We start from the raw sequence: 16,694 nt of genomic DNA, 5'->3' as shown, positions 1-16,694 counted from the left end.
AATTGTGTTCCACATGCTGTATACAGTTATATAATCTTGATAGGGCAGTTCCTGTATTGTTTGCTCAAGGTCTGATCTGGATAAGTATCCAAGTGCCCAGCCAGAACCACTTCCACTAAGAACCAAGATCTCAACACTTAGTCAATGGGTATTTTGACTATGTAAGGACTGAAAGATTAAACTTTATACAATTATCCAATTAAAGTCATATATAGCATTGACTCAGTGTCAGTCTCGCTTGTATGTGATTAACTAGTGATTTCTTTCATTGGTGGTATGCTGTGACCCTGCTTGATGCCATTAAAGTTTGTGACAACATAGGAAAGCCCCAACCAGTAAATTGTGAATGACTTAAGTGCTTTGGAGATTGCTGATTTGGCTCTGCAGCACTCACAGGAATTCATTCTCAGCTGGTTTCCTTAAAACAAAGTGATCCTGTCTTTCAGTTTAAGAAAAAAGCTGCAACTGTTGAAGCAGCATGCACTTAATAAGCTACTTCTAAATCTGGCTTCATCATTTCAGTCTGTGGACTAGCAGACCAGAAGCTGCAGAATCCTTCTCAAGTAAGTCTTTTCCTTTAATGTACAGCATGCATATTTCTTCATTTAAAATGTATAACAGGCAGCCAAACTCTTCAGCACAAGACCCATCATGCTGCAATCTGATATCTGAATTTCCTGTTTTAATGTGATTTAATGTATCCTGTTGTTTAATTTGGCAGACATTACTGCCTTTAAAAAAGGAAACATTTAATATATTATGGTGCAAGATGGCAAATTACATGGGTGCAGCTGCCCAGAGCTGCAATGCTAGAAAGCTAATTGAATGATTTATACTTGACTGTCATAATAGGTTTTTTGGGGGAAAAAGAATTCACCTTTCATTTGCATAATGCACATCATGGAACAAGCCTATTTGCTCTCATGATAAATGGAATGTGCATCAAGAATATGCTGCTGGCCATCAAGTATGAAATTAGGAAAGTGATTTTTTTATCTGCAAAAGGGAAAAAAGTCATTCTGGCATTCTACCCAAATAACACTAAAGCTGATGCATACATATTAAGCAATACTTAGTGATTTGTACTAAATATTGGAGGAGAATGTTTATAGTGGATGATTGTTGAATTATACAAGATATTAGTCAATTGTTGCTAAATCTTAACATTAGCTTTCATGTATCAAAGAACTTATTTGTATGCGAGACAGCATAAATCCAATTCCACTTGCCAAAACAAATGGCACGTATGGTAGCCTGCCTTTCTCAAGAGTATTTGTACAGCTCACCAGACATGTTCATCAGGACCTGATGAAGTGAGGGGGGTCAGGAAAGATAAAGGGAAAAGGAGCAGTTTTTACTGTTTAAGTCACAACTGTTGTAGTGGGAACTTAAGAAAGGAGGTCATTGCAGCGGATAGCCCAAGGGTCTCTACATACGATTGCTGTAACATACATATACTTCTTCACTTAGTAGCTGCTTTTACTAGCTGCTTAGGTTCCGTTAACATAGCACGTGATCCACCAACAGTGAATGAGCAATATGTGTAGTGTAGAAATTCACTGTAACTACATAAGCATACAACATGCTGCGTCTCTGCTAGTAATGTCCAATTACACTTTTAACACAACAGTTTCTTCCACCATCCTTCAGCAACACAACATTTTATGTATGGGAAAATATATTACCTGTATAAGTCAACTATTCAAATAACTCGTTTGTCATAGGGAAAATATCCAAATACTTTCCTCTGATTCCAGCCAGCCCCCTAGCCTACTGCAAGACCAATAGGAAAGAGGTACATGTATTTCTCTGGGTTATTTTCAGATTGTTCATACAATTCCTTTTTAAGAGACACACAACATCAGGCCAACTCATTTATACGCAGACATGCTTTTGAGCACCTTTTTTCAGAATATGCTGAAGAATGGAACTAGAGCAGCCATTTCCTTATTTATTGTATAATAGAGATGGAAAATCTTTGGAGGATTATGCACAGAGAGATAACGAATTCATGTAAAGAGGAGGAACAAAACCACCAGCATAGGACTATGGTGAACAATACCTATTTCCTCTGGAAACAAGAACAAGCATCCTGGGATCAGAAAATTAGGGTCTGTAGTGAATTCTTGGGATAAGAGAAATTTTGACAGAGTTTGAGTTAACCCTATGATAGCACACAAATGGGCTGAACTCTGACAGCTGTGCCACAGGGGTTCTCTCAGCTGCTGATAGTTCAACATAAATTAGACTCAGGACATGCAATTTCAGTGTGATAAGACAGTCAAGAGAAGGTATTACAATCTCAGGTGGCATATAGGCATTGCATTTCTGTTATTCGTATTGCCATTCCTTTTCAGTCAGAAGAAACTGCCTTTCTACACCTGGGAGTCTTGTAGGCAAATAACCTGGTATCACCAACCCAGGTTGGTCAAAAATGATCATTCTTCCAAAACATTGTGAGACTTTTAAAAATAAGAAAAACACTGGCATTTTTATTTGCCTCATGATTTCTGTGTCTTTCAGATGCATGTAGGACACATTTCCATGCTTTTCTCTGCGATTCAGAGGGCTAGAAACTTTCATTTAAAAAAGTAGAAAGTAGAGATTCTCACATAGTCAGCATGACTGCAGGAGCTGGAGCTTAAAGGAAAGCATGAATTATCATGAGGTTTTACTTGGGAACACAGAGTTTTGCTTCAGAAGAACACCCAGCCTTCTGACCTCAGATGGGCTTGAGAATTGTGTGTTATTGTTAATTAGGGCTCACGATTTTGAAAAAACCTTTGGTAGAGCCTTGAGATGGGTGTCAGCCTTTCTAGCTATTTATTGTTTTATGAGAGATGTTAGCTGAGTGGTTTCACTGTAAAGCAGCTGCATTGCATGGTGCCAGAAGACACATTCTATTTGTATTCATTATTAAAATTTATCCACAGTGCCAATTATAATATATTTTAATCTCCTCGCTGTAGGAGACAGGCTCAAGTGTGTTGCAGTTTCCATCCCCAGCTTGGAACTGTTGTTATTACTTTTGTTGGCATAAAATTAATTCTGGGGTATTAGCAGTTATTGTATATAGCCTCCTGTCCTACCCTCCATTTTCTTCAGGACAGGTAAATTAGAAGTGACATACCAGCTCACACACACACACACAAACCCCACTTCTGAACATGCTCAACTGCTGCTTGGCTCATCACAGAACCTCAACAGATGCTCCCTGGAGACAAGGACTTACGAAAATTCTGGGTGGGATCAATGGGTCCAGGAAGCAATGGAAACTTGTGGCATGTTCCCCACTACACCCAAATAGATATACAAACAGGAATTAAACACATTTAAAGCAGCATGCCCCCCTCCATGGTCTTCTCCATGGCCTTTGCCACTTAGCCACAGGGGAAAGCACCATATGGTAACTTGGACTCTGAAGTAACTGCTAAATGGTTGGGGTAATTTTTTGAGGGGTGGGGGCATTTGAGAACAAGGTTGCTGGGGTTGAAGGACTCCTTCCACCCCAATGCGCATAGAGGCTCCAGGATCAAGGGGTGGGGAGAAGAGTTCCCTGTATTTTAAGGCCCAAGCTTTCTGCTTCCTTTTCAGCCCCCAAAGCCATCTCCTCTGATGGAAACAAGTAAATTAAACTCTTCGAGCTTTGTCTTACAGAATTTTCTGTCCCCATCCTATAGGCTAGATTACAGTGAGGCCCCCCAGGTCAATTGTATTTTTTAGAGTTAACGGTTAAAGTCCCACAGTGACTTGATATGGCACAAATGGTTTTGAGTCGTTACACGACATTCATGGGCGACTATGGATAACAGGCTTTAGAACACATGCTTGTATTAATTTGAATGGACTCAGTCAAAATAAGAGTATTGTAGTGACACCTCATTCTTTTGTGGCTTCTGCCTTTGACAGATATCCTTGTCCTGAAACATTTAATTGTTTGACTTACTGATTTTTGCAGTTATAAAGAAGTATGGAAACATTAAAAAATAAAGAGGATATACTGAATGTCTATAATAGTACCAGGAAGACTTTCCAAAAGTCACTGGACTAGATCCAGGTCATGTTAATTTCATTGTTATGACAGATTCACATAATAAAATAGGTTCCTTTTGCAGGTCTATACATTAAGTGGTCTGTAGTGCTGATTCTGCAGATCATCTAGACTGGACAGTTGTAGAGTTACCAGGGGAGAACCTCAGCACAGGAAAAAAGTGGGTGTGGATAGGAAAGAAGGAGTATCCATGGTAATATGTAGAGCTCAAACAATGGACAACAGTTACAAAGATTTAACACCCCACAGGCATTGGAGAAAATGATTTATGCAAAAATGTACACAAAAATCCATCAAGAAGTTTTGATTTCAAATGTTCATTTTTGAATAGTTGTTTCCTTTTAAGTGTTTTTTGTCCCTCTCACCCACCCATCCTCCTCCTTTTTTCCCTTCCAGCCCCTCAGCCAGCCACTTCCCTCCTCTTTTTTCCCCCTCATTTCATTAATGAAAATAAGTATTGGGCAGTAGGGGGAAAAGAAGAGAAGATGGAGACAAAGGTGTTGGAAAGATAAGAAAAAATGAATGATATACCAAATTTAAACAATATATATATTATGTCAGGGTTCCCTCCCCACTCTGAACTCTAGAGTACAGATGTGGGGACCCGCATTAAAGAAAGACCCCCTCAACTTATCTCTACCAGCTTAGGTTAAAAACTTCCCCAAGGCACAAATTCTTCCTCGTCCTTGGAACAGTATCGCTGCCACCACCAAGTGAGTTAGACAAAGATTTAGGAAAAGGACCACTTGGAGTTCCTGTTTCCCCAAAATATCCCCCCCCAGCCCCTTCACCCCCTTTCCTGGGGAGGCTTGAGAGTAAACAAGGTGAGCACAGACCAGCCCCTTGGACACTAAAAACCAATCAGGTTCTTAAAAGCAGAACTTTATAATAAAGAAAAAGTAAAAGAAGAACCTCTGTAAAATCAGGATGGAAGGTAATTTGACAGGGTAATCAGATTCAAAACACAGAGGATTCCTCTCTTGGCAAAACTTTAAAGTTAAAAAAAACAGGAATAAACCTCCCTCTTAGCCTAGGGAAAATTCACAAGCTAAAACAAAAGATACTCAAATGCATTTCCTTCCTATTACTTACAATTTGTAATCTTAGATGCTTAGTTTTAGGTATGGCTTTAGCAGATGTATTTTCCCTGCCCTGGTTCCCCACTGTCCCAGAGAGAACACAAACACACTCAAAACAAAACAAACATTTGAAAAGTATCTTCTCCCCTTATTGGTTCTTTTGGTCAGGTTCAAATCAGATTATCTGAGTTTCTTAACCCTTTACAGGTGAAGGAGGGATTTTATGCTACCCTTAGCTGTATGTTTATGACTATTATATATATATATATATATATATGCATACAATTTAAACAAAAAAAAAAGGAAATTTTTCAAACATTTTTTCATTCAACTTTTTTGACCAACTCTAAAGCCAAGCCCTGCAACAAACAAGTGGCTTTCAATAGGTTTCCATGTAATTCAGAGTAGCCCTGCTGCAGCTCTAATATTTGCCAGAAAGCAGCCACCACACCATCCCAGCCTGGCTTCTGGGAATGAGCATACTGCATGTGTATAAGTGTTGTGCAAAGATATAGATGATAAATGAAATGAGGGAGATGGTTTTCCTTGCACACACAAGATGACACTGGGATTTGGTCTCCATGGAGTTGTGGTGAGGCACAGAAATATTTGCCTGAGTGTGTTCTGTACCCATGTGAACGGAGGGAAGCTAGGAGGGGCCAGCAGCAGCTACAGAAAGTAGTACTTGATTGACTGCGAAGTCTGCGCCAAGGGGTGGAGGCTGCAGCAGAAGGTGCATCTGGGGAGTAGATAGGCCTGTCCCCTGCAGAGAGAAACTGGCTTCTTTGCTCCAGTATAATCTGCACAATGCAGAATCCCTGTAGCACAGGGAAAATCTTTATACTGCCTTTAAGGAGCCACTGTCCCCGTGGCCGGCTCTACCAAAGACAGTATAACATACAGTGGGCCTGATTCTATGCAGAACACGAAGGTTGGGTTTTAGGGCAGAGCAAAGAGAATATTAATTGTGCAGATTCCTAACTCTGAAGCAAACATTTCTAAAATTACTCTGCTCAGCTATGCAGTACCGCAACTTTTTTAGGCCCCTACCTCATTCCTGTGTAACATTTTCATTATTGTGGTTGGGAGGTGGGCTACACCTTTACCAAAGGCATTGAAGTTCAGAAGATACTGAAGCTAGTTTTAGTGTTCAGTACTAAAAATACTCAAAGTACATTCAGGAGGCAGACAAAAGAGTAACTCATCCCTGAAATTTTCTTTCTAAGCAAAATTATAATATACTTCAAACATAACTGGCTATCAATTTATACAGATACTGACTGGGGTAGTCATATGAAATGGACCATGACTTGCACATCAGTGTCTGCTTGAGACTGAGTGAACAGGCAAGTAGGTCAGGCCCCCTTCTTCAAGACCTGCAATTTGTTCCATCATTACTATAATTAAAGCAGTGTGGAAAAGTCAGACTTAGATTGCTTTCCCATGCTACGATTTGTTTGTTTGAGTGGCGTGCTATTCGTGCACCAACGAACACGTTGAAAAGTTGGGGCTGTGAGAAGCCTTTTCATAACTGAATTGCAAGTTTGTCGTTTATCTAGGATTGTACAGAATTTTATATAATGTTCGCCTCACAACAGTGATGGTATTCTGTGCTTTCAGAGACCATGGCAGGTACATTTAGGCCAGTTTAACCTCTGTCAGATTCAGAATGACTAATATGAATGGAGAAAAATAGCTAAATGGATCAATTATTGACCAAACAATTAAGATTCTACATTCTTCGGATGGACGGCTGTTGAAAGCCCCCACTCCCAGTCCATTTTCATCTACTAGGATGTAAGTAGGCTTGGCAGAATTTGATTTTCATTATTTTTCCTAATTTTGATTTCGATTTTTATTTAAGAATTTTTTTATTTTTATCTTTTATGATTTTTACAGTTTCTGGAAATTAAGGATGAGGGGATAGGATTGGCATTTGGACAGCACGGACACTGGAGCTGCAGAGGGTCTCCTAGCACTGACAGTGGGGCCCTAAGACACCAGGGCACAAGGAGCAAGGGAGGCTGTGGTCCCGGCCCTGTGGAGCAGAGATCCCCTACCAGGAATGCAAGGTGGAGGATGAGCCCCTGACAACAGGGTGCTGCTGAACAGTTCTTGCCCAGGCACGGTTCCCACATCCCTGGCTGGTGAGTGAGGAAGCAGGGCTATGACAGCACAGCTGCAGAGGGCTCCCTGCGTGGCTGTAGAGCTGATGACCTGAGCCTTGCAGATGCAAGGTACAGGGAAGACTGAAGTCCTGGTGGGGCAGTGCAGAAACCCCAGCCAGGACTAAGACCTGAGCTGCTGCAGAGCCAGTAACACTCAGTCCCCACACTGGCAAGACAGGGGCAGAGAGGGGGGAAAGCTGCACTCCTGCCAGCTGTTACCAGTGTGTATCGATTTAAATTGAATCCTGCCAGGCCTCGATGCAAGTATGGAAGAAGTATATTACAACCCATGGTTGAGTGTCTTCTATATATGGAGTCATTTAATTTGCATATCAGTAATTTTCAGAATCCAAGATGGTTTCATTCACTATCAGTGACAATTTTCTATTTTTTCATTCTAGCAAATACTAACTATCAACAATTCATGTCCCTAAAGGAAATTCCAGTTTAACATGTTAACTGGTTCTATCTGGCAGCCCAGCTTTGGAAGAGATCAACAAGTCTACCATTATATTGGTTCAGAGGTCTACGGGACCCTGTAAAATAATGAGAAAGTGACCAAGGTGTATTGGAGTTTTCACTAGGGATTAAAGACTTCCAGTGAGAGGATAGTGAATTATGATGCCTTATGGTAGATGACCACAGCCGAAGTTCATTGCATATCCTGTCCATTATGAATACCTGCTCTATAAAAGATGGTTAGATTTTAGTGGTGTGGAATTTATGCCATGTAATATCTAGCCTGCCTAGAAACAGTTGTCTCTCATTAACAAGCAAATGGGAATACTTTCCAAAAAGATGTTAAAAGGAAACCAGGCTGATGAGTTTTTATGCCAACCCGGCATAGTTTAAGAAATTAATACAAAGCTTTCTTGTCTAAATGCACATCAGTATTTTGGAAGCCATTAGAGCAAGAAACCATCCCCAAACCCAGGGCAATAGAAGAGGAACATCTGTATTACTTGGAGGGGCATGCTTAATTGTGCGATGGGAAGAACTGCATAGTTCTACTGACAGTTGCCTCAAAGAATGGTGCATTTAGGATCTGATCCAGAGCCCTGAAGTCTATGGAATTTCAGGGGATCCAGCCTTCAAGCAGCCTTAGTGGGGTGTAGTGTGCAGTAGAGTAAATATGAAGATATTTGTTCAGTGTAACCTTCAGTTCATTACATTGAATGTAGCAGGTTGGAAGAATAGACCGGGAAAAGAGGGGGGAAAGCATGGGTGAGCAGGAGATAAGGACAAGGATGCAGAAGGATAGGAATAGAAAGATGTACAGATCATAAGAGCAGAGATGGAGAGAAAAGGAAAACAGACAGACAATTGAAGGACAGTAAAGCGTAGTTGGTGGCACTGGAGAAAGAGCGGAGAGTTTGGTGAGAGGCAAGAAGTATTGTGCTGATGCCACAGATGAAATAAAAAAGGAGAAAAGTGATGCTGATGGCACTGGACATACTAAAATTCTGAAGGCTACAGGCTCAGGTTGCAGTAACTGGAAGGAACTCCTAGTAGTTTTATTTAAGTCCCTGTCCTTTTTCCCTGGATCCTATTAGCGGGGACGAGTACTCTACAGAGATGAAATCACCAGTATATGGTATAGTGCATTGAGTTACTTTATTTGGAATGAAAAAAAATCAGTTATTGTTTATAATCTGTTTAAAAAACTTAATCACATGAATCAATGCAGTATTTCTTAGCAACTTGTTACCAGTGAAACTTTTAGATTTGTTTACACAAAAAAAAATGTTGTTTGATAGAGAATATTTTTAATCAGGCACTAAAAATGCATAGTTTCAAGCATGCACAACCTTTGTGGTGCTAAAGATCAAATAAGAATCTCACAAGAGTTAATGGAAACAACATTTAACAGCCAAGACCCCAAAATGAAAACATTTTCCTGAGCGCTACTCTGAGAAACTTCCAGTTGTCATAACAACCTGCTGCAGTTCTTTTAGTACTGCTACAAAGGAGAACTTCCATTGGCTTTTGATACCATTAGCAGGAAAATAAAGCCTCCCGAAGGTTAAAAAACCATTACTGTTGTTTAAATATACATATATATACACACACACACATAGAAAAAAATTCTCAAATAAAAATGAGATTTCCATTTCCAGCTCTTTGAACTGTGGTCTGTAGAGATTTACTCTGAATCAATTAATCTTTGAGATAGCTCCACCTTCATCCAAAACCTGCAGGTGTGCAAAGTGTCTGGGTAAAATGGCATTCACCACATAAATAAGCGTAAATTAACCTTTATCAAAAAAAATTAATATGCCTTGCTAAGCCCTTCTGCTCATAACAGGTTCACTAGATGTGCTCCAGAAGTCATTATTCTGGGGCATCTGAGATATCAGACTAGTCCAATAGAATATCTAATTTTGAGAGGCTCATTTAAAAAAAACAAACAAACCTCAGATACTACAGTGAATGGTGCATTAGAAACAGGTATGAAAGAAAGATAGCTAAGCATTGCCTTATATCGGGGTAGGCAACCTGAGCCTGAGAAGGAGCCAGAGTTTACCAATGTACATTGCCAAAGAGCCACAGTAATATGTCAGCAATCCCCAATCAGCTCCCCCTCCCTCCCGTCCCAGCGCATCCCGCCCACCGGCAGCCCTGCAGATCAGCGCCTCCCCATCCCTCCCCACACCCCCAATTAGCTGTTTCGTGGTGTGCAGGAGGCTAGGCGGGGGAGTGGGAGGATTGAGGGCATAGCAGGCTGCGGGAAGGGATGGAGCGGGGGCAGAGCCAGGGGTTGAGCAGCGAGCACCCCCCCGGCACATTAGAAAGTTGGCACCTGTAGCTCAAGTCCTGGAGTCGGTGCCGATACAAGGAGCCGCATATTAAACTTCTGAAGAGCCGCATGTGGCTCCGAAGCCACAGGTTGGCCACCCTTGCCTTATTTACACTCATTTTGTTAATAGGGAAAAAAGATGAAAGTTTAAACAACTCCATAGGTAAGATACAAACTGGACACACCTGAGCCCGGTTCAGTATTTCAGTTATCGGTACTATTTGCATTACAATAGTGCCTAAAGGCCACCATTGAGATTAGGCCACCATTGCACAGGGCTCTGTACCAACATATAACAAGAGTGTCTGCCCCAGATATACTACCATCTAAATCGTTAAGACAAACAATGGGTGGCAGGAGAAAGAGGTGAAGTGACATGGCCAAGGTCACACACCAGATCAGTGGCAGAACTGGGAGTAGAAAACATGTATTTTTATTCCCAGTGCATTCCTGTTCCACTTAGCCCACATGGCTTCCAACTTACTCAGTGATTCATAGAATCATAGAATATCAGGGTTGGAAGGGACCTCAGGAAGTCATCTAGTCCAACTCCCTGCTCAAAGCAGGACCAATCCCCAACTAAATCATCCCAGCCAACTGATGTCAACAGGGCTACACTAACATACAGCAACTGAGAATTTGGCTCCAGCATCTGAAAGTGTTTTAAGAGTGATACCTTCAGTTCTCACTTAAAATATTGTCTGCACTTATTAAGATCTCTATATGAGCTATTCTAAAGCTATTAGAAACCAGGCAATCATCCCTCTAGCAAAGGAATATTAGAACAAGAAATAGTACAACATTTAAACTGTTAATAGAGCTCTCTGATGTTATTTCTTTTGAAAATATTGCCTGGATTGCTACAACAACACATTACTATTCACAGATGTATCCACTTGCACAGGAGAAAGAAATCCTCTTTATGAACAAAGTCTTCAAAGGCATTCAAATGCTTATGAAGATTTAACTCTACATGGCATTAAGAGCAGAATGCTTTAGAGAAAAGATCATGTACCATATGGAAATTAAGTAACTGAAGTTATTCCATTATGATAGTGTGAAACAGGATAAGGGTTCAATCCTGCAGGCACTTATGTACATGCTAATTTAATATTGGGCTTCTCTATGTGGAGTGTCACTGGTTGCAATTGTTTTTGTGATGCAGATACTTGCTCAGGAGGGACTTGACTGAGAAACTGATTTCACGTGGAAAGTCATTGTATGGTGTCACCTTTGGGTAAAAGCTGACTTAGCTAGAATTTTAGGCGGGTGGATGTGAAAAGATCTGTCTTATGAATTCCCAAGCCATTCCAGTGCCACCCAAGTAAAAGTCGCCTGTCATTTCAAAGGACCTCTGTCCTGGTATGAAATGCTAAAGACCCATTCAACCCAATACAGATCAGGCCAAATTGTCAGAAGCAAAGTAGCAAACATTTTATTCTTTGTATTTGTCCCTTTTCCCTGTCTAGGGCTGTCCATCGATCAAGCATGAATATGTTATTTGTAATTGCAAAATACTACTAACAACATATTTGAATCTGTTGGATTTTAATGAACAGCTTGTAGCTAGTAGTCTACAGAATATTCAAAACTGAGCATTTGTTCTGTGCAGTTGGCCACCAGGTCACATGATGTGGGGACTCTTTCCTGATTGGACAAGGTAGCTTTTATCAAAGAAGCAGTGCCTGAAGAAGTCATTGGGATGTTGAATTTCTCAGAGACAAGATGGGGAGCAATTTAGGGAAATAAGTCAGGTGATAAGCAGGACTACAAACCTTTAGGAACCCCAACATCTTTTCCTGTTCTCTTTTGCACACACAAAGAACATTATATCTGACTTCATACATGGCCACAGACTGCAAAGCAAATGGGCTCCTTTGTGACTGAGGAAGGGAGAAAGATCACTTAAGTCTGTTGGTTGTTAACAGCTTTTTCCACATTCACACTATGGATAGCTGAATTAGCGCTTCTCATGCAGATCACTGTCATGCATGAGCAAGGGTCTCAGTCCCACATGAATAACAGCTCCTCTCCAAACACACGTGAGCTGCTGTTAAAGAGTCCATCATGAGTGAGAGTTTTGCTCCATTTCTAGAACCAATAGGCAAATAAATGTTTTAAATTGCAGCAGACCAGAACTTCCATTTTGTCAGACACTAATGGAACCTGAGACTCAGAAGTGCTGGGATGCATTAGGCCAGACCTCTGAAGCTTTGGACACTTCCACTTCCTCTAGTGGACCACAATAAATATGCAGAGATCTGTGTTAGTAGATAATTGAATTTGGGCCTAAATTTAGGTTGCATAGTGAGTTCTCTCCTCTCTAATAGGAAATGCTGCTGAAAGTGTCATGAAAATGATTGTACTACTGTCAACAGTAAGAAGTTCTCTCGTCTTTCCACCAAACCAGCACATTTCGTCTTGAAATGGTAGGGAGAAGAAGTGCTTCTGAACTGACATACTTAGGGCAGATTATAAGTTTAGAACATAGACCTTAACCTCAGTTTGCACGTATGTAAAAATCAGCATCATGCTTCCCTTCTTCACGGGGCTATTCAGACTTCCATAAATTGGGAACATCTGTAAAAGAACTTAGAGCCTCAAGTGAAAGGTGCTCTAAAAGTGCCAATTCTTCTATTACCTCCTCTCCTGTTCACAATATGGAACCTTGCCTCTAATGTTTTTATTTAAAAATAAAGGGCCATTAAATTTTAATCTAGAGGGAAAGCAGGCAGAAAATTAAGAATACCTTTCTCTCTTTGCCGTTAGGGACCCTTACAGATCTGCGACTAGCTTTCTAATGGAACAGAGCACTTTAATAGTATTAGGACGGGGGAACTATACCATGACCTTCTGTTATCTGATTTTAAAAAGCCCTCCAACAGAATCACTCCAGATCTTACTTGGTAAGAATTGATTTACATCATTGTAGATTGGTTCACAGTTCAACAAACAGGAATATATCATGTGCTACTCTGGATCAATGAGAGCCCATGCACTCAATACCCTGGAAAATTTACATGTGCTATAGATTTAGTTAATCAGCAGGACTAATTAAAACAATGCAAATGTGCTATTGATCCAGTTCTGAAGGATGTGTGATAAAATGTGGAGGCTGGATGGCTGTGTGGGTCACAGAGAGGCTTCTGTTTTGTGTGGCTAGGCAAAGATATAGGAGACTGTTCCTTTACTGGTGACAGCTTACACACCAATGCATAAAGAGAAATGGAGGCATTGTCAAAGGGTTCAGAAAGCTTTGCGCATGGCAGACCCACTAAGCAGGAGGGGCCTGGAGCGATGGCCGAAGAAAGAGCATGCTGTGCCTCTGCCTTTGCACATGTACCTGGAGCAGGAAGCGACCTTGAGGGGAGATGCTCGGGAGTTTTAACAACGGACAGTTACGCTAAACCCCACAGCTCCAGCGAGGAAAGCTTTGAGTTACAGAGCAGCACCAGGTCAGAAACTGAAAACGTTGTTAACAGCAAAAATAAGGCTGAAGGCTATCGATCCCATCGATTAAAGCACTGTCAGAAGGGGGGTGAAAAAAACCCTGGTTGGGAGCACTCTTCTCTATATCCAGTGGGAAACACCAGCCAAAAGCGCCATAGGCGGAGGAAGGTGCTAACCAAAAGCAGCTCATCTGCGTCTGACTTGAGTGTTGTGAGTCAAGGATCATTGAGCTCTGTCTCTATCGTGGAAGAAAAAATTGAAGCGAAGCTCAAGTTCTCTCAGTTTCTTAATGAAGTTACTCTCAGAGTGCTCGATCCCATGAGCATGAGGGCGTTTAGAGCTGCTAAGCTGAAAAATACCTGTGTGGCCGGTGGGAGAAGCCTGGAAGACGTACGTATTAAGAAGTCTCCTGAAAGCTGGAAAGAGAACACATTAGTCAGGAAGGACCTTCAGAAGACAGACCTAGAAAGCTTAAGAAGCGATGACGCTGTGGGTGGGGCACGAATACTCAAGTTAGAGAAGTCTTTGTCTCTGGATACAGGACCATTTGGCAATGGTGTCTCATGTAGAAGAAGTCCTGTCCTGCCTGCAGAAACCAGGATTTCTCAAATCAGTGAAATGCCGGCCGGAAAGTCTGCTTCTCTACCTCGAAGTACAAGCACGGTGAGCCTCTCTCAAACCAATTCTTTTGGCTATGTAGATTTAGCAGTACTGAATATTGATATGACTATGGTAATTGTCTCCCTTGGGTGGGCCCTAATTGTATACAGAACCTTATCACCCAAGTAGAGCAAGACATAGGGTATGTCTACACTGCAGCAGGGAGCAAACCTCAGCGGTGTGGATGTTGCAACTCGGGCTAGCCACTTCAGCACTGACCCAGGAATGCTTGCACAAATCTGTCTACCCAGGATGGGAGGGTCACTTCCTGCTGCATTGGAGACATACCAATAGAGGTTTCCTTTTCAGAAGCTGAAGGCACTATCTACAAGAAATACGGGGTGGGGGTAGGGGGAAAGACAGTGAAGGCACTATGCATCCTACCAACCCTTTCCTCAGCCACTCTCTGAAAGCAGGACTGGGTGATACAAAATTCAGTATGTTTATACCTTTGTGGCAGATCCTATTGTCTGAAAACCTCCCTAGGATTAAGTGTCTGGCATTAACAGGTCTAGCAGAAGAGATTCCTATCTGGCTATTTTTAAAAGCTAGATTAAGAACAGGGAGGGAAATTGCTCTGGGCTGAGGCTCTTGACACTGACTGGCAACAAATTAAATTGATGTAATGTCTTATTTTTAAATCTTGGTTGCAGTAGCTTTTTTATTATTGTTATTGCATAGAGTTGTCAGGCATCCTATGTTGCAGAACTCTGAACCGATCCATAAAATAGTTATGCTCCAGGATTATTAATTGTGGGCCTGCTAAAAACATTAGCCCAGAGACTGTACTTTTTAAACACACAGATCTCCAAGCTGTGACCTTACGTGAAGACAGCTATTAAAGCAATGTGCTCTCAAAAGATCACTTTCAGATCAAGTGTTGCTCACAAGAGGCTCGCATTTGACGGATAAAGTAGGTCTGCCTATTCCATGCAGCGGACAACACCCCCCTGTGCTTCCCTATGCGCTCGTTCTAACTCTGTCATTTAACGTAAGTATCAGCAACCCAGGCTAAGGATTTTATAGGGTGCCCTTGGATGTTATCTATCTACTGTTTATCAAAGAGGGCCTGAGGGGTGGGAGATAATGAAACAAAGAGAAGCTGCATGTTCCGTCGCAGGTCACAACCCCTACACAGAAAACGCAAGCACCTTCTCATGAATAGAGGTAACCTCACTGGGCCTCAGATCCGGTTCTATTGCAGGAATCATGTTTTCTTTGAGGGTTCAATTAGCCACTTGTCACATCATCTTTTCCACCGCACAAAACCACGCTCTGTACAGACCTGAGAGGCTAGGAACGTTCAGCCAACCGAGAGGTATGACTGACTAAATGTTCGTTGAGTGCTTTATAATTCCAATCAGTTAATGTAAGCATCAGCCTACTTTACATTTTAATTATTCAATTTAAGCATCAGCCTGTTCTAAATCTAGTCATTTAAAGTTTAACGTGCATCTTATAGCAGCAAGCCATGCTCCAGCCTGAAAAGATCCATATGTGAAAAGGAAGGAATGTTGGGGGAGGAAAAACCTTATATACAGCCCCATTCACTGGACTGGGGCTTTCATGTGAGATAAAGTTACTGTATAACTATGGTGGGTTATTAGAATTTCCTAACTGAATATATTTTTCTAATTTAATATGGGGCTATTAGACGAACGTGCAGGAAAGCAACACAATAAGTAAACCTTGCGAGACAATAGTATACTTCCAAGGCTGAAGTGACGTAGCTGTTTTGCCAGACTGGGAAACAACGGATCAGAGGGCTACAAACAATTAAAAAGCACTTCTCTGGACAGAAGTGGGGGTGGGGGGCTAGGAGAAGGAGGTGCACAACTGTCATGGGCATAGGTTGCATGCAGTGTTGTAGCCACATTGGTCCCAGGATATTAGAGTGACAAGGTGGGTGAGAAGAAAAGGAGTACTTGTGGCACCTTAGAGACTAACCAATTTATTTGAGCATAAGCTTTTGTGAGCTACAGCTCACTTCATCGGATGCATAAAAGTGGAAAATGCAGTGAGGATGTTTTTATACACACAGATCATGAAAAAATGGGTGTTTATCACTTCAAAAGGTTTTCTCTCCCCCCACCCCACTCTCCTGTAGCATCTTTTATTGGACCAACTTTTGTTGGAGCGAGACAAACTTTCAAGCTTAAATAGAGCTCTTCTTCAGGTCTGGGAAACTAACTCAGAATGTAAGAGGGGCATGGTAGACACAGAGAGAGGGCCTGAGGAGGAGTCTGAAAGAGTTGGATCCTTTCCCAGATTCAGGAAATGGTAAGACTTAGGGAGAGGCAGACAGGCATACAGACTGATTTGTTGTTTTTTGTGATCTGTGTTCTCTGAAGTGCTTTTGTTTTAAATAAATACTTTGCTTTAAGAAGGCTGTTTGGTTACATGGATACCACTATCACTGCTCTTAGATGGATCAGAACTGCAGGAACTAACTACCTCAGCAGTTTGCAATCACAGGGGACTGAAGCCCA

The 16,694-nt window shown here is 41.5% G+C and overlaps 1 protein-coding gene across 4 annotated transcripts in view; it reads left to right on the top strand.

Annotated features, from left to right (window-relative positions):
* Positions 1-345: 345 nt before the first annotated feature.
* BEGAIN (brain enriched guanylate kinase associated) overlaps positions 346-16,694 on the top strand; it is a 251,206-nt gene continuing 234,857 nt past the window's right edge. Inside the window, exons 1-3 of one of the 4 annotated variants that reach the window (XM_074956236.1) lie at positions 346-563; positions 6,751-6,927; positions 7,030-7,277. The gene's annotated coding sequence lies outside the window, so the exon portion shown is untranslated. The remainder of the gene's footprint in view (positions 564-6,750; positions 6,928-7,029; positions 7,278-16,694) is intronic. The other 3 variants (XM_074956237.1, XM_074956235.1, XM_074956240.1) reach the window with 3 other exon arrangements.

Source organism: Natator depressus, chromosome 6, assembly GCF_965152275.1.
Source record: "Natator depressus isolate rNatDep1 chromosome 6, rNatDep2.hap1, whole genome shotgun sequence".
In the NCBI taxonomy this organism is placed as follows: Eukaryota; Metazoa; Chordata; order Testudines; family Cheloniidae; genus Natator; species Natator depressus.
Note: the sequence above shows the minus strand (reverse complement) of the source record. Positions and strands in the feature narration are given on the sequence as shown.